Consider the following 20,074-nt stretch of genomic DNA (forward strand, 5'->3'; position numbering starts at 1 on the left):
CTCAAAGTCACCAAAAGTCCTATGCATATGTTAGGATAGAGACTTAGAGTTTAATGTGGGTGAATGAGTATTCTTGAAAGTGTCTCCCACAAAGGGAGTGATGAGATTCGGTAAAAAAGGGAAGCTTAGTCCCTGGTATGTTGGTCCCTACCTGATTTTGCAGAGGGTTGGCAATGTTGCCTATGAGTTAGAGTTGCCTCCTAGTATGAAATCCATTCATTTGGTTTTCTATGTGTCTATGTTGAGAAAATATGTATCCCAGTGAGGATCTTGGATTGGCAAGTTCTTCGATTACGAACAAAAGAGGTGGCTTCTGTAAAGGTTCTATGGAGGAACCAAAAGTCCGAGAAAGCTACTTAGGAGGCAGAAGAGGACATGAAGTCCAAGTACCTGCATTTATTTCCTATTCCGAAAACTTGTGATGGAGGTATGTGTTAATATCTTTTACTTGTTGTATGTCTTTGATAGATAATGGAGTAAGGTCTCTAATGATTGAGTGCAGTTTATGTCCTTGTTAGATAATGGATTAAATTTCCCAATGTGTGAAATTATTGGTGTCTTATTAGACCATGTATTAAAGTTTCTAATAATATGAAATAATGTGTTATTTTTTGTGATGGGTTTGAGTCCCAAGACAAATGGAATAAAATGGTTAATTAATGAAGATCACGATATGTGTTATGCTGTGTTGTACCGGTGTTGTGTGCTTGGTCCTAATTTTGTTCTAAGGTTGGTTGTGATGTGTGCTAATGCTTTGACTATTGTTCATGCTTTCCTTACCTATTATTCGCAGACGAATGATCCTTAGCGGGGGAGAATGAAACACACGAGAATTTAGCCTTGCAAAATTTTTGGTTGATTAGTAGTGACCAAGATATGTGTGTTGTATTGTATCCTTGTAGTGTGTTGTTTATAACTTCAGTAAATATTTCTTTGGTGTATATTGATGTGTTAACTTGTATCTATACTTACCTATCAAAGTGGGAGAGAATTGAGGCACCTAGACCTTTGACCCTTGAAAGAACAACTTTGGATATGTCTGGAGTGGTCAAAATTGAAGGGCTTGAGTCGTACCCTTGGTCACGACTTGTAGCCTTATCCCTCTCCCTTTTTGTAACCTAGAAAGAATTTTAGGGTAGTATACTTCCTATTATATGACAAGACTAAAACCTTGGTCGTAACCAATGCATACGAGTCGTATGCTACTCAACCGTATAGAGTAAAGTCTCAAACCAAGTGGACTGTTTTAGTTACGGGTGGTCTATACGAGTTAGGACACAATTCGTACCCATTGTTTATGAATCAACGGTTTCTAGTTGTACCCTAACAAGTGTGGTTGACATAGGATAAGCCTAGGGTATGAGTTATGGTACCACTCTTACCCTAGGTCACGATTGCAAAGTGAACCGTAAGGGAGAGTCGTACCCCTGCACGTGTGAGCTTTTCAGCTTTTAACCAGGGAAATTTTTGTCATTTCCCATGCCTATGACCCTAAACCCTCTCACTATATAATTCATTATAGCCTCCTAAGTCTTCATTTACAAGACTCAAAAATTTTTAAACACTCTAAAGGCTCTTGAAAGTACGATTGGGGGTGTTCATCTAGTGTCAAGGAAGAGGTCAAGTTGTTGGTGATCCAAGTTTTTTAAGGCATGTATCTCTTCCCCTCTTTAAATAACTATAAAAAAATGTATTTTACTCTTGAATTAGTAAGTGTACAGGGTGGTTTTGAATCAAATGAAAAGGGTTTTACCTCCTAACAATGAATAATGATGATTCTTTTTATACTTGTGTTGATACATGTTATTGATGGTAGATGTCATATGTGGATGCTTATTGTATTGTTTTTAACATGATGGTCTTGAGTAACCCTATTCTTGATGATATCTACCATAAGAATGACCTCGATATAAGTATGCACAAAAGATGATTGTGAAAATGTCTTAGTGAATTGTCTAGTAAACTATTGATGATGTGTTAAACTAGGGAAATTGCCCAATAAGTATGAATATTTGATAAATGTTAAGATAATATTATGGTGAATCTAGTATGGTGTGATGATAACCTTGTTGTGCTAAATAACCAATAGGGAATTGAAGTCCCTTAATATGAAGATAAACTAGAATATTGTATTGAACTAAAGTGTGGCATGAGAATGTTTTTGAAATGTGAATTTCTTGTGAGAGTCTTGAGGACCATAAAATAAATTGTGTGACAGATTAAATGAAGGCATTGGCCTATTGAGTTAGTTGAGGAATGAAGGCTCTCATAATGACCATGAGGTCTTGCATAGTGTTGAATTGGCTAAATGGATAAAGTCCCCAAATGTTTATTGAATGTATGTTGATGCATAAATAATAAGGTAACATCCCAAATGTCAACTAATGATGGTTGTGATGGCGTGAGTTCAAAGTCCATTTCCCTATGATATGGCTTAAAGTTAAAGTCCCTCGCCCATTATGAATGCAAGGTAAAGTCTTTTACTTAAGAAGAGCTCTTGAGGTCAAAGTAACTCTCATCATGAAAAGGCTTAGGGTAAAGTCTAAATATAGCATGTGGCTAGAGTCCCTTGTCTAATAAACGAGCATGAGGTTTGTGTCCCTTTCCTAGATTAAATGAGTGTGGCTAAAGTCCCTTCCTTGAATGATGCTTGTGTGTGGCTAAAGTCCCTTGTTTTAATGATGAATATGTATGGACAAAGTTCCTTCTTTGAATGATGAATGTGTATGGCCAAAGTCCTTAGTTTGAATGATGGTGTGTGGCTAAATCCCTTATCATAATGAATGTGTGTACTTGGGTAAAGTCCCCGGTCTTATGATAATGTGAATGTGGCTAAAGTCTTTTGGTGTATCGAGCATGATGAATCTATAATCATGGATGGTGGTAGTCCTCCACTTTGCATCTAATGAATGAATACTTGAGAATGGTGACGAACCTTGATATATTAACTAGCGTAGGCTATATCTTTATGTATGGATAAGTGTATGAATGTGTTGGACTATGATGTATTTACGTATATTGAATTGTTGTTGACTGATGATGTATCTTATCACTTATCCTTGAGTTACATGCTAGCTTTACAACTGCTAACCATCTCCGAATGCTAGATCCCCATTCGACGTAGGTGTCGAAGAATCTTCTTCTTTTCCTGTGCAGTGATTAGAAGATCAAAAAATTTGTGCATTGACTCGAAGGGGTAATATTCCTTCAGAAGTCATTTATCTCTTAGTCCATATCTTTAGGCTTAGTCTCTTAAGACTTGGTTTAGCTATATAAAGTCGGGGACTTGTCCCGACACATACATTTATTGACTTTGGTTTTGTATAAAGGTATTGTGAACAATTGTGAACTCGGAAGGGAGTAATCATTATAATTAATCTAATGTTGACTTATGATATTATTCTGCGATCTTAACTTGTGAATTAAAGTTCCTTCGACTTCTATAATGTGATGAAGTGTTTAGGTTGGGTTACATGGAGACCGCTGGTACATGTGTGCTTGAGGTGCCCATATGAAATGGCCTGAATTTTAGGGCGTGTCACCGCACCACCAAACCATTTCGACCTATTGGTTAGAGAGTTGATAATTTGAAATTTGGGTGTGGGCCCCCATTTGGTCAAAACAACCTCGAATGGAAATTTGGCTTTTCCAACGCATCTAAAATATGAAAATCTGTGTGGTTACATATTTTTCTTACTCTTATTGGGCTCCGAATGCATCCTGAAGCATTGGCAGAAGAATGGAATAACTTCCAAGTTTTAGCTGTCATCTAGTGCAGCAAAAGTATTGTGATCGCGAAGGCTTCATAGAGATTGTGATATTGCAATTGCGGCTCAACATGTGTTCGTAATTACTCAATCTGAGGGCCTGGGAAGGGTTGTTTAAATGCTCTTTTGGCTTAGAATTAGCCATTTCTCCATTGTCTTGAGGCCCATAAACCCTAATAGAGTCTGTAGTCCCAAAATTGAGTCTTAGGTGTTGATTGGGAGCTTGGATAACTTGAATATTAGTGATTAAGATTGAATCTAAGGTATGAATCCTTCATTTTTAGTTTGAATTCTTGATTATTGAACCCAAAACCCCTAATGGCTTGAGGCTTGATTTTTTAGCTCAAATATGATTGGTTTGCACCAATTTTTTGAGGGGTATAACTCCTAAGTGGTATTTGAACAATGGGTTGGTCTCGAAAACTTGTTTTCTGTAAGTAGGACCTACTAGGGGTTTTTGGTGTCGTTATGGACCTGAAGCACAATGGTGTAATATGGGTATTGATATTCTTGTAATAATGCATATTTTGTGTTTTTGATATCTTGGCTCATTGAAGAAGCTTCGAGTAAAGTAAAGCAAAGATTGTTGGTTCGTGAGCTATATTTGGGTTTGAGGTAGGTTAGGCTTACTTATTGTTAGATTGAGCTTTATTATAATATGACTTTGATATCTTGATAAGATTGGGCGTGGTTTTAGGTATTAAAATAGTAGATAGTAGCGTTTGAGGTTAGTTGAATCACATAGGTTATTGAACTAGTAAAATGTTATACTTGACTTATAGCCCAAAACCTTGATTAGATGAACTTGTTATCTCATGAATAGCATGAGAATGCTCTAGTTGCTCTAGTTAGACGGAAGTAACCTTGTCACTCATATTAAATAGTAATTTGACCTTAGTTGTGCACAGTTGTGGAAATTACCCTTGTAACTTGGATGAATTAAGAGTAATACTTGAGAAAGAATTATGCCATAGAACTAGTGTGAAATGATAAACCTCTAAAACCTAACTTAGGTAGCGTAGCTTAGTCCTGAGTAGAAGTTAGACGTGAAGAGAGATTTGGGTTATTAGAAGCGGAACTTGACTCGCCTTAAGTTTGGACTATGTAGTTTCATTAGAGACCTAGATACTTGTTGAACGCTTAGAATATGCGTTTGGTAATATGATGGCTAACCCCGGTAAATTATTTATTCATATTGTTGGTATTGGAAATGATTTACATAATTGGTTGATAAATTATTGGTAATGCTTGAATAGAAATTGTTTTATAGATTGGACACACAACTATGCTATCACTTACTTCATTGACTAAATTGCCATGTGAGCCTTGGATTATGTTATTACACATATTATGTTCAAGTATGGTTACTAAACTAATGTTATGCTAAAAATCCTCTGTGATAATATGTGAATAATGCTAATAAAGAGGGGCTCTAGAAAGTATAACAATGGCTTGCATAATAAATACTAATGATTATGTTAAGACTGGTGAAATGTTGAGTTTTCATACTATATGAATATACTTGTTCGTTCTCGTTGTAATATTTTGTATTGATAATGAATGATGAATTACTATGGTAAGTTTTTCCTTACTTCTCCTTCACCCTATCCCCGGTAGGGCTTGTATTTATTATTGATTTGATATATATATATATATATATATATATATATATATTGATGTTATGATGATTCTCAGTAAGTTTGGAGGAAATAATGATAGTATGATGATGCCCGGTAAGTCCAAAGGATATATTAATGTTATGATGATGCCCTGTAAGTATGGAGGATATATTGATGTTATGATGATGCTCGGTAAGTCCGGAGGATATATTGATATTTTGCTGATGCCTGGTAAGTTTGGATGAAATATTAATGTTATGATGATTCCCGATAAATCCAGAGGATATATTGATGTTATGATGATACCCGGTGCGTCCAAAGGACATAATGATATTATGTATAGTAAGCATGTATATATGTTTATGTGCGACGATTCCTTTATATGATTACATGCATATGTGCTTTGAAGGTAATAACATTATTCTTGGGATGTCGGTTATGATTCTTCGATACTAATTACTTATTAAGCGGTGTAGTTTTTGCATGAGTTGGATAGTGAGCAGAAGTAGTATATGTTGAATAACGAATTGTGACAAATTGGTAATGGGATATTGTGTGGTAATTGAGGACACACCTAGTGAGATTAGATAGTATTGGATAAATGAATTGATTAAGGTATATTGCTTATTTAAGCAAGTTATGTGGTGACTAGTTGACTACTAAGTGACTATCTTACATGATGGCATTAAGTCTAGATTCTAGTTAGTGAACCTTGTTTGGTTGAAATATAGTAACTAGCAATTATGGTTGTTACATGACTAATGACTATGATAGATTATCATGGGTGATGATTAATGATATTGATGACTATGTTCTGATGTCCTTTAGCCATTAATTGACGATTTGTATAATAATGATGCTAGATACTAAAAGAGGTTAATGGTTGCATAAATAAGAGTATAATGGAAATTAGTGGCCCTTTATAGATGGTGAATTGTACTATTTGATGATTAGAAATGGGTATTGTTTAGATGCGCTATGGTCTAGTCATGAATCTTGATTAGATGGTGACGTTGGTTATTTAGTGAATATTGGTTAGTAACTATCCCATGAATAAAGATTAAGTAAAGAATCGATTACGCTAATAACTAACGGTCCTTTGATGAATATTAAATGAGTAGTTAACAATGAGTATTGATTAGTTAACAAGTATTGTCACATTGTTGATCTTTACTGATATACATAGTTGTGGTTAAAGTGATTGAACTTAGAGAAGGTAATGTGTTTTGAGCTAAAATTGGTGGTTAACTGCCATAGGTATCTTATGTTTCTTTTGGTTAAGCATTGTAGTATGTGTTGTATAGTTGCTTGAGGACAAGTAATTATTTTAAGTTGAGGGTGTTGATGTGTGAGCGGATGCTAACATATTTGAGACTTTTAACTGAGAATAATTGCAAGGTATTAAGTAAATTTTGTCGTTTTGGATTGTTTTATCTTTGATTCTGCAGTAAAAGCTAAGATGCTAGAGAACCAACAAGGATGGAAGCAAAAGAGTTGAAATCTAAAGCAAAAAGAAGAGAAGTATCACTGACGACATTCCTGATAAGTCGTCAGCCCTGTGATAAGTTATCAACTTCATCGTCAGCCTTAGACAGAGAATGGAGCTTAGTTGAAAGTTGTGACGATATTTTGTAATAGGCCATCATAATGGTGATAAGTCGTTAGGAGCACCGTTAGACTTAGACAGAACTTAGAAGTTGAGATGAAGTTTTGATGACATTGGTGACAAGCCATCAAACTCTTAATACATCGTCATCGTCGTCGCCAACCTTAGGCAGCAAGATCCAAAATTGCAGAGGAGCTGACGACATAAGTGATAAGTTGTCAGACTCCTGACAAGCTGTCACGGATGTCGTCGTCTATTCCGAGGAAAAGCTGAAACTTTAATTTTGTTTCCTTATTTAGGGTAAACTATTTAAAGCTTTGTCTTAGGGTTTTCTAGGGGGGATTATTCATCATCATCATTATTCTGAAGAGAGTTCGATACTTTGAGTCTTGGAGAATATTTTTCGATATTTCTTTCTCAATCTTTTTGGATTCAAACAATACAACTATTTTGGGGATTTCCCTTTATGATCTAATCTATGATTCACTAATCATTATTCATATCTATAAGTTAATCTTCTAAATTATGAATTCAATTATGTGTTTCATTCTTTGTATCATGAGTAGCTAAACTCTGTTAACCGGAATTATGGGATCTAGGGTTAGGTCGCGATGAGGTGCTAAATACTCAAAATTTAATAGGTGTTAGGATTTCTTGATAATTCTAAAATTTTAATTAACGTCTGTTCATTGCAAACAGTAGACACACCTGCTTTGATTTGCTTGAGAAAGAAATCAAATATAATAGGAAGTGAATTATCAATAGGGACTCAGAAATACTTCGTTTAATAATCAGCACTATAACAAGGTTGGTTAACCTCAGGTAAAATTTGGATAGTGAACAGAAATTTCCTAACTCAGAGAGGATTAGAAAATTAGAAGCTTAAATAGGTTGAGAGACATTTAAGCATATCATCGATAAAGATAACTTGATATCCTAACCACTGTGAGAATCTTGAGTTACCTTTAGCATCTATCATGTACTGTAAGCCCTAGTGAACATAATTCTGGCTATTTCATAAAATCTTTGTCAGAACTATTAAAACTAAAGTGACAAACAAACAACTTGTTAAACCTAAACCCCCGTTTTATCTTTTCGTATCATTTGTTTGAATTTAACTTGTAGCTTTAGTTTCAAACTAGTTTAATCGCCACTCACATTGTTCCCTGTGGACTCAACCCTGACTCCAAAGTTGGGTAAATATATTGATGATGACCACCTTGCACTAAATTGACATGTAAGTTGAGCGTTATCAAAAAATGGCGCCATTACCGGGGAACAACTTGGCCTATTGAGTTGATTTAGAATTTTAGCCTACTTGCTTGAATTCAAACTTGTAAATATTTGTCTTTAGTTTTCTTTTATTTCTTGTGTTAGGTAGATTTTTATCTTAGTTTACTTATTACTATGGCATGGTGGAATGAACATGAGCTTGGTGGTTGGAAATCTTATCTTGATGATCTATTTTCATATTGTGATGGACCTCACTTTTGGCAAGATTGTAGATATGCTCCCTGAAAAGAGATGTATGCACCATATCCATCCTACTAGGAGTATGATTGTTCTTTATGTGGTGGTCAAGATGGATATTAGAGTGATTGCCCAAATGCCCCCTCCCCCTGGTATGCTAACCCAAATTCTAGTTTTTCTTATGATTTTTATAGTCTTATGGTCAAGAACAGGAAGAACAAAGAACCAAAAAGAGTGGCATTGAAGCTATGCTTCAACTAATGTTGAAGTGTGTGGACACAATGAATGATATCATATGTGATATACATTAAGACATAAGGGCAAATAATGAGGAAAAAAGAATGATATAGGATATGGATATAGAGGTCAAGCATTGAAAGAACTTTCTCACATTATGTTTAGATGATATCTTGTCTGTGGAATCATTTAACATAATGGACGAGTGTGAAGATGAGGACCAAGAATCTGATGTTGATGATGAGCTTGATATTCAGTAATCCTCGATGTTTTCCCAACCAAATGAACCATTTATGAATGAAGATGCCAAAGACGAGGAAATGGTTCTAGAGTCAAAAGAATTAATCAAGCACAATACTTGTGAAGACTCTAGTCCATTTTGGGGTAAAAAGAATAATAGGGATGCTACTCTAAAATTGAGAATTAGTCCTCATTCGAACCACTTTTCAGCATTATGCTTGGTGGATGTGATGAAAGTCGAACACCCAAGAAAATGATGAATTTTGAAAATGAGAAGGAAGATTCTTATATTTTGGAGTTTGTCCTTCCAAAAGGGAATAATACAACCCTAATATTGAAGGCCAAGAAGCTTAAAGATCAATGTCCATTTATTGTATATTTAAGATTCTCACCGTTTCCAAATAATCCTACATGAAAGTTCGATGCAAAATTGGGCAAGCGGTTCAAGTCTTAAAAGTGGCGCAATAGAACATTCCTTATCTCGCCCTCACATTTGCCCAATATGCCTAGAAGATGTATTGATCAAAATTTAGGTCGACGTTTCAAATCCTTCATGTTGAGACATAAATAATTATCAACAAGGTATCTTGATGAAGTCTGAGTAGTCAAGATAACTGAGTCGTGCTGTGACACAAAATTAGGCGTATCTTGGGAGGCAACCCAAGGTATTTTGTTGTTTATATTCGTATTATGTGATTGACATCCGATCTTCGTACCCGTGGTTCCACAGGTATGTTTCAAACTATCTTGTTTTGGTTGGATGCATTGGGGACATTGCATGATTTTAGGTTGAGGGTGGGGCTACTTGTGGGTGTTGATGTCCTCCGTGGGTTTTTGTTGTCGTACCTATTTTCCCCGGAGTTTTGTTCCTAGTAGAGACGACATATTTAGGCGTATTGTATTTTATTTTGTGATGTGTTATGATAACTAGGAAAAAAATAAGTATATATGGCAGTTGACATATTTTTGTTGATTTTTGAAAACCTATCCAATGGTCTATTTTATAACTGTGTGATAGACATTTATGTCTGACCACTATGCATCTTGTTATGGCATTAGTACTAGGGACATGATAATCACTGCTAACAATTGCATAAACCGAATAGGTAGTAGCTTGTGATGTACCTTTGTGCCATGTGTGTGTGAGATACTACCTAGTTCCCGTAGTATGTTAAAGCCAGAACTTGCCCGGTTGGTCTTGACTTGGTGGTAGGATAGCGGTTAGGAAAGGATCATAGGTTGTTGTTGATATTAGTCCAATTTTAGCCTAAATGACCTTCCATATGTGAATAATATCCCTTGATCCTGATTTTAAGTCTGAATACTATTTTTTTATTATACCTATCACCTTCCCATTTGTTTCACAATGAACCCGTTTTAGCACTGGTCCTCCTTGGACACTGTGCACCTTGGATTAGGCAAATAGCCTAAGTTTAGGGTGGCTATCATATGGGTGCATGATGTAAAATGAGTACGAAGAAAGGTAGAGTAAAAGAAAAGAATAAAAAGTTAGGTGCAGTAGAAAAAAGCAAGAAAAATAAAAGTTGTGAAAAAAAAAGTGATTGCAGAAAAGACCGCACCCATCCTAAATAAGTATGATCAAGAAAAAAGAAGAGCGGAAAAGGTTAATGAGTGAAACCCCAAAAAGATAGGGTAGTGTCAAGGAAGCTTAGTCACTTTAAATACCATCGAGTATCATACCATCCCCTAGCCTACATTACAAGCCTAAGAGAAGTCCTATAGTGATCCTAGCTGACCTATCTGAAGATTTGGGTAATGAAAATAAGGGCAGGCCTATGGTAATTGGCATACACTGATTGGAACTTTGTTCTGAGAGTGAGTGATTTGATTGTGCCCATGGTTACATATATTATTCTTGATATGAGATGAGGGGGATTTCTTTGCTGTGAGGGCACACTAGTTACATTGCCAGTTACTAACTTGTTCGGGTAGTGTAATACTGGTCTATGCATGGTTGCTATATCTAAATTGATGCCAATCTTGATTCCTTTGTGTCGCATTGTTGATCTTCACTGATATACATAGTTGAGGTTAAAGTGATTAAACTTAGAGAAGGTAATGTGTTTTGAGATAAAATTGATGGTTGACTGCCATAGGAATCTTATGTTTCTTTTGGTTAAGAATTGTAGTACGTGTTGTGCAATTGCTTGAGGACAAGAAAATGTTTTAAGTTGAGGATATTGATGTGTGAGCAGATGCTAACACATTTGAGGCTTTTAACTGAGAATAATTGTAAGGTCTTAGGCAACTTTTTTCGTTTTTGATTGTTTTATCTTTGATTTTGTAGTAGAAGCTAAGATGCTAAAGAACCAACAAGGATGGAAAAAAAATAGTTGAAATCTGAAGCAAAAAAAAGAGAAGTGTGGCTGAGACATCCCTGATAAGTCGTTAGCCCTATGATAAGTTATCAGCTTCATCATCAGCCTTAGACAGAGAATGGACCTCAGTTGAAAGTTGTGACGACATTTTGTGATAGGCTGTCATAATGGTGATAAGTCATTAGAAGCACCTTCAGACTTAGGCAAAACTTTGAAGCATAGATGAAGTTTTGACGACATTAGTGACAAGCCGTCAAACTCTTGATACGTCGTCATCGTCGTCGTCAGCCTTAGGTAGCAAGAGCCAAAATTGCAGAGGAGCTTATGACATAAGTGATAAGTCGTCAGACTCCTGACAAGCTGTCACGGATGTCGTCGTCTATTCTGAGGAAAAGTTGAAACTTTTATTTTGTTTCCTTATTTAGGGTAAACTATTTAAAGCTTTGTCTTAGGGTTTTCTAGGGGGGATTATTCATCATCATCATTATTCTGAAGAGAGTTCGATACTTTGAGTCTTGGAGAATATTTTCCAATATTTTTTTCTCTATCTTTTTGGATTCAAACAATACAACTATTTTGGGGATTTTCCTTTGTGATCTAATCTATGATTCACTAATTATTATTCATCTCTATAAGTTAATCTTCTCAATTATGAATTTCATTATTTGTTTCCTTCTTTACATCATGAGTGGATAAACTCAGTTAACTTGAATTATGGGATCTAAGGTTAGGTCGTGATGAGGTGCTAAATACTCAAGATTCAATAGGTGTTAGGATTTCTTGATAATTCTAAAGTTTTAATTAACGTCTGTTGGTTTCAAAAAGTAGACACACCTACTTTGATTTTCTTGAGAAAGAAATCAAATATAGTAGGAAGGGAATTATCAACAGGGACTCGGAAATACTTTGTTTAATAAACAGCGTTGTAATAAGGTTAGTTGAGTTAAAATCTGGACAGTGAACAGAAATTACCTAAGTCCAAGAGGATTAGGAAATTAGACGCTTAAATAGGTCAAGAGACATTTGAACATATCATCGATAAAGATAGCTGGTTATCCTAACCACTATGAGAATCTTGAGTCATCGTTAGCATCTGTTTGTACCGAAAGCCCTAGTGAACATAATTTTGGTTTTTTCATAAAATCTTGGTTACAAACATCAAAATTAAAGTGACAAACAAACAACTTGTTAAACCTAAACCCCCATTTTATCTTTTCGTATCATTTGTTTGAATTTAACTTATAGCTTTAGTTTCAAACTAGTTTAACCGCCACTCACATTGTTCCCAGTGGATTCGACGCCGACTCCAAAGTTGGGTAAATATATTGACAATGACCGCCTTGCACTAAATTGACATATAAGTTGAGCGTTATCAAATGCCCAGCAGTCATTCCGGCCTACCCAGTGGCCAATTCAGTTACAGTTAGGATTCGGGACTTCTCCCGAATGAATACTCCATCCGTTCTTGGGTCTAAGACAGATGAGGACCCACAGGAATTCCTAGATCAGGTACAGAAGGTGACAGACATCATAGGGGTGACTACTGTTGAGAGTGTTAAGCTAGCTGCATATCAGTTGCAGAATGTTGCTCATATTTGGTTCAAGCAGTGGAAATCGGAGAGGGCAGATGATGCAGGGCTAGTTGAGTGGGAGGAGTTTGTTTCTGCTTTCCTCAATAGATTCTTTCCCCTAGAGCTTAGGAAAGCTAAGGTGTTAGAATTCATCAACCTCAGGCAGGGAAATATAATAGTGAAAGAGTATTCTCTTAAGTTTACTCAATTATTCAGATATGCCCCTCGTGTGGTTGCAGATAGCAGGGCAAGGATGAGTAAGTATATTTCAGGGGTGAACGATAGTGTGGTTAATGAGTGCAGATCTGCCATGCTGAATAGTATCATGACTTTATCCAGGCTTATGACTCATGCTCAGCAGATTGATGAGCAAAAGATTAATATAGTAGAAAGTGATGAGAGGTAGTTTCAACTTCGCTCAGCTTAAGTCAGAAGAAGGAAATTGTTCTCAGTTTCTTCAGAAGTCATCAGTTCCATCTCCTTGTACAGCCAGTGCTCCAGTTCCTAAGTTCATAGAGGGTAACAAAGATAGAGTACCAGGCTCTAAGTCCCAGGGCAGTGTTAGCAGTGCCCGTACCTATCCTTTTTGCCAGACTTATGGCAAGCACCATCAAGTTATTTGCAAAGCAGGCAGTGGTATTTGTTTCGGATATGGCATGCTAGGCTGTAGAGTTAGAGACTATCCTTAGCCAAGTCCTTAGAGTAGATTTTCAAAAGACCAAAGTAGTAAGAAACTAGCCTCCCCTGTCTCTCCATCAAATATTAGGAGTTTCTTGAGTTTGGCTGGCTATTACAGATTTTTTGTTGAGGTATTTTCTTCTATTGCATCCCCTATGTCTAGATTGACTCAGAAGAAAGTCAAGTTTCAGTGGTCAGATCCTTGCGAGAAGAGTTTTCAGGAGTTGAAGACTCGACTTACCTCAGCTCCAGTTTAAGCTCATCCAGATGGTCCAGATGGGTTCGTAGTGTAATGTGATGCATCCAGAGTAGGTTTGGGTTGTGTCCTCATACAACATGGTAAGGTTATAGCCTACACCTCCAGACATCTTAAACCTCATGATAGAAATTATTCTAGTCATGATCTTGAGTTAGCAGCTGTAGTATTTGCCTTGAAGATTTGGAAGAATTATCTATACGGTGTTCATGTAGATGTGTTCACAGATCATAAGAGTCTTCAGTATGTCTTTCATAAGAATTATCTCAATCTTTGTTAGAGAAGGTAGTTAGAGCTCTTGAAAGATTATGACATGAGTGTCTTCTATCATCTGGGCAAGGCCAATATAGTGGACGACACGCTCAGTAGACTATCAATGGGCAGTGTTTCTCATGTTGAGGACAGAAAGAAAGAGTTAGCTCAGAAAGTCCATCAGCTTGCTAGACTAGGCGTTCACTTAGTCGATATAGATGAGGGTGATATATGGGTTCAAAGTAGTTCAGAATCATCTCTAGTTTTCGAGGTGAAAGAAAAACAAGATAGAGATCCCTGCCTTGTCAAGTTGAAAGAGTCAGTTCAGGATCAGAAAATAAAGGTGAAATAGTCAGTTCAGGATCAAAAAATAGAGGTTTTCTCCCAAGAGGGAGATAGCGTTCTTTATTGTTAGGGTCATCTCTATGTTCCGGGTGTAGATGACTTATGGAAGCAAATTCTTGTAGAAGCACATGGTGCGCGCTACTCTATTTATCTAGGGGCCACAAAGATGTACTGCGACTTAAGGGAAATCTATTGGTGGAGTGGGATGAAGAAAGACATTGCAGAGTTTGTGGATAAGTGCTCTATATGTCAGTAGGTTAAGATAGAGCATTAGAAGCCTAATGGGTCCATGCAGGAGTTTAGTATTCCTACTTGGAAGTGGGAAGTTATGAACATGGACTTCATGATGGGTTTACCTCAAACTCGTCATCAGCATAATTTAGTCTGGGTCATTAAAGATAGAATAACCAAATCAACGTATTTTCTTCCAGTTCATACCTCATATTTAGCCGAGGATTATGCCAAATGCTACATCAAAGAGTTGGTCAGATTGCACGGTGTTCCATTATTCATTATCTCAAAAAGAGGTAACCAATTCACCTCTCATTTCTGGAAAGCATTCCAAAAGAGTCTTGGTACCCAAGTTTATCTTAGTACAGCCTTTCATCCTTAGACAGATGGTCAAGGAGAAAGGACCATTCAGACATTAGAAGATATGGTAAGGGCATGTGCAATTGATTTCAAGGGAAGTTGGGATGACCAATTACCTTTTATTGAGCTTGCATACAACAACAACTATCATTCCAGTATTCGGATGGCTTCATTTAAAGCTATCTATGGTAGCAGATGTAGATCTCCAATTGGTTGGTTCAAAGTTAGTAAGGCCTTAGTTATAGGGCCTGACTTGGTATTCGACGCCTTAGAAAAAGTCCAGTTGATTAGAGAAAGACTCTGGGATGCTCAGAGCCGACAGAAGTCTGATGTAAATGTTCGTAGAAAAGATCTCAAGTTCGATATTGGTGATTATGTCTATATAAAGATCTCTCCCATGAAGGGAGTGAGGGATTTCAATAAAAAAGGGAAACTCAGTCCTCGATATGTCGTTCCCTTCAAGATTCTCAGTCACTTTGGCAAGGTAGCCTATAAGCTTGAATTGCCTTCAGATCTAGCCTCAGTTTATCTAGTCTTTCATGTCTCTTTTCTCAAAAAGTGCATAGGTGACCTATCAGTTGTAATCCCTATTCAGAGCATTACTGTTTAGAACACTCTCTCTTATGAAGAGATTCCAGTCGAAATCTTAGACTATCAAACTTGTAGATTGAGGAATAAAGAAGTCCCTCTAGTTAAAGTTCTTTGGCGAAATCTGTCCATCAAGGGAGATACCTAGGAAGAAGAGGCAAATATGCATACCAAGTATCCTCACCTCTTCTTCTCCAACTCAGATCAAGCTCAAGGTAACAGTTCTCCTTAAGCTTACTCAGTTTCATGTTCAGTGTTCATCACAAACTTGGTATGCAATTTTATGCTCACGTTCCCATTATAAACTTGGTATCAAGTACCTTTTCTTATTCATTCATACACGCATGTATCAGTTCAATTATGTAATTATGGATCAGACATGCATTCTCATTGTGAGAAACTTAGTTTTTCAAAACACTCAGTCATGCATTCATGAATAAGATACACATGCATCAGATATGTATGTTTAGTATTATATGCTCATCTTCTTAGTCATGTTAGTGATGAGGTCATATTCCAGTTATTTATGTTCAATATGTACGTCAGTTGTCTTTTCTCCTCTCTCAGTCAGTCTCATTCAAAGATGAATGTTCTTAAGGGGGAGATATTGTAATACGCCATAGTTTTCCTAGCTAATTTCTTCTCAAGAATGCCTAATATTATCTTATAAATTGAATAATGACTATTCCACAAGGAATTTTCAAGATTTTCACTTTTCTTTATGTGGGAAATTCAATAAGCTTTCCATTGGTATAAGATTTGCCTAAATTCGATAACTGGGTTAGAAGTTACGACTATTTTAAGTTCCCGTCGTAAAACAACGCCATATTAGTCAGTAGTGCACTGCTCCACAATAGGAAATTACATTTGACAAATTCCAGGAGGGGTCCGCAATTATGGCGCGTCACGCCAGGGCCTAAATTCAGAATTGTCCTTTTCCAGTGTCTTAGCGTGATTTTCTCCGCGTTGCACCAATGTTTCAAATCGAAAAAGAAGGGGTAACACGATGGCTCCATATCGCGCCATCCCTCAGTTTCCCAACTGTCAAATTCCAGTGACACGGCGGGATAGCACCACATCGTTCCAGGGGTCCAATTTGGGAAATTTTTACTGAAATTAAATAATGCATCCAGGGTTAAAAGGGTCAACTTCCCACCCCTATTTAAGCCCTTTAAGATGTGATTTAACCATTTTTCATCCACAATATACTAGTTTCTGTCAAAAACCTCTCAAGAATAACCTAGGGCTTTTCATAGAAGATTCAAAATCAAGAATTTCCTCCGTCACTCCTCACAAAATTACGAACTAAGGTATGCATAGTGTTCATTCATGGACTTCTTTCATCCATGAACCCCAAGAATCTCTTTTCTAATTCTAAGTTTAAGGATTTCTTTATCAATTTCATGTTGGGTTTGTTTTTTTATGTTCAGAATGATCAATTAAATTCTAATCCATGTTAGGTGATCAATTTTATGTGGAATTGATTTGTATAAATGTATATTCATGTGAACCTATGAATAAACCCTAGATGATGAAATTAGAGATGAATCATGATGATTAATTATTGTATAATGTTGTCTACATGTACTATGCCTACCTTGTGTTTGATTAAATGCCTAGATGAAGGAACAATGCCCAACTAGTATGATATCATGAAATCCCCATGTATATGGAAGTTATGCCTATCACATATTTTGATGGAATGCTTCTATAAATATATTATGGATTATAATGTTAGTTATATGTTCAAGTAAGTTATGCTTCATCAGTTTTCCTTCCATCGAGTCTTGGGGGTACTTGTACCCGAAATATTAGTTGTGTGGCTAGAGTCATGTCATGTTTCCACGATACTTTCGGTCAATCTATGAATCCTTAGACTTTATACAGTCTTATGACTCAGGAAATCTCCATGATCTCATAAACTCAGTCAGTTGTAAAATATCAGTACTATTTCATCAGTCAACAAAATTCAGTAACTCATTCTATGTTCAGTTCAGTAAATTATGTTCAGTGTCTATTTAGATGGGAGTAGAAATTAGCACCGAGTGAACCCAAGGATGGGAATTCACCTGTTATATGAGGGTGTTATTCTTAGAAGCAATCCTTGCATTTCAGAATTATGTAGCCAGCATAGGTTGAGACATCATAGGCTACTATATGAGGATAGATGAGGTAGTTTAGCCTGCTGAGGGTTCCCACCATTCTCACTAGAGTTACCTGTTATATTAGGGCCACTCACATATTGTCCTTACCAGTGGCGTGGTTTGATACCCTTCCAATCTGGGCATAAATTGAATCCCAATTCAGCTATAATGCATCATTTGGGGCATGTTGGTTAGATGACTACCTCCCACAGTCTCAGCATAAATCTCAGTAAAAGAACACAGATAGTTCTTCAGAATTCAGGACTGGCAGATACAGTAAACTCAGACACAGTACAGAACTCAGATAGTTCTACCAAATTCAGGACTGTCAGATACAGTCACTCATGTTATCATTATTCAGATTCAGTAATCATGTTATCACAGTATTATTATCAATTGTTATGTCTCATACATGTACTCTCACGCTCATGATAGTTAGTCAGTTATTATTATTGTTCATGCATATGAAACTCATGTATTCAGCCTACATCACAAGCATACCAGTATATTCAAAGTACTGATGCATTTATGCTATGGTGTCTTATACCATAGGTTCAAAGATACGAGCTCCAGATTAGCAATAGATTCCAGTTTCAACAATCAAAGTTAGAAGTGAGTCTTCATCATTCGAGGACATGATTATTCCCTATTATCTCATTAATTAGTTTATTAGTTAGAGTTTGTTGGGGACACATCCCATCAGCACCTTACTCACACAGTTCAGTCAGTTAAAGGCTTTCTAGACTATCATGTTTCAGACTTCAGTATTTTTAGTTCTGTTTTGGGTATTCTATTACCCCACATAGATGTTATATTATTCAGATTATGTTCAGATTTGAACCTTATAGCCTTTTAGTTCATGTTTCTGCATTATTCAGTATTTTATGCAGTATACCGATACAGATATTAGTCATAGGTTAGCTTGTGGTCCTTCGGGGTCATGAGCACTGTGTAGCGTTCTGGGTATCAGATTTAGGGCGTTATATATGTTGAAGACTATTATGATTCATGAAAATCTCACAATGCATACCATAAAGAAAATTTCTCCAAATCTTAAGCCTGAAAACCACCGCCGTAAACTCCAAATCATTTATGGTTTAGTTTCACTCATGTACCTTCAGGTATCTTATTGCATAGGCAATACCACAAACTTGTTACATAAACACACAACCCAAACCAATACCAAAAACATCACAATACATGGTGAATCCCTCACCCTCTAAAAGAAGAACTAAAATAAGAGCTAAAGTGAGAAATCCCTTGAGCTTTCCAAAGCTCAAGTAACTGTCCCATTGAAAAGGAACCTCATTTTGAGTCAATTTGGTCTTCAGTACTGTAATGGTAGCAAAACTTTCAATGAAACACCTATAGTAACCATCCAAACTAATGAAACTACAAACCTCATATAGAGATGTAGGTCTTTCTCAATCACGAATAGTCTCAATCTTTTTTATGTCTACCAAATCCCATCCTTAGATACCATATGCCCAAGGATTGTCACCGACTCAAGACAACACTCATACATGGAGAATTTGGCATAAAGCATATGATCTCTCAAAGTCTAGAGCACAATCCTCACATAATTGATATGCTTCTCTCTACTCCTCGAATACACAAGAATGCTTTTGATTAACACAATCACAAAAGAATCCACATAAGTCCTGAACACTTAGTTCATCAAATACATAAATACAGCTGGGGCGTTAGTCAACCCAAAGATTATCACTAGGAACTTATAATGACTATAATGGGTCCTAACAGCTATTTTTGGGATATCCTCAGCTCGAATCCTCCACTGTTGGTAATCAGACCTCAAAGAAATCTTAGAGAACATCATTTTATCCTGAAACTAACCAAACTAATCATTAAGGCGAGGCATAGGGTATCGATATTTCACCATCACCTTATTAAGTTACTATAATCAATACACATAGGCATTGAACCATCATTTTTCTTTATAAAAAACACAGGAGCTCCACCAGAAGATACACTCGGTATAATACACCCTTATTAAAAAGATCCTAAAGCTGAGAGTTCATCTCCTTAAGCTCGATATGAGCCATATGGTAAGGTACAATAGAAATAGGTTGGGTTTTTAGCTCAAGGTCAAAAACAAACTCATTATCACACGTACGAGAAAGGCCACGTAGATTAGTAGGGAAAGCATCAGGAAACTCACGAACTATAGGAACAAAGTCAAGTGACAAACTCTTCATAGTAACATCATGAATATAAGCACTAAAATCACGAATATAAGTGGTATAAAAGTTGTAACCCCTTAAAATAAGCCTCCTAGCATAAATATATAAAATAATTCCCATTGGATCGTGGCTAACCACTCCCTGCCACATGACCAAAGGTATGACAGGCA

The sequence above is a fragment of the Capsicum annuum genome, chromosome 2 (genome assembly GCF_002878395.1).
Source record: "Capsicum annuum cultivar UCD-10X-F1 chromosome 2, UCD10Xv1.1, whole genome shotgun sequence".
Lineage (NCBI taxonomy): Eukaryota > Viridiplantae > Streptophyta > Magnoliopsida > Solanales > Solanaceae > Capsicum > Capsicum annuum.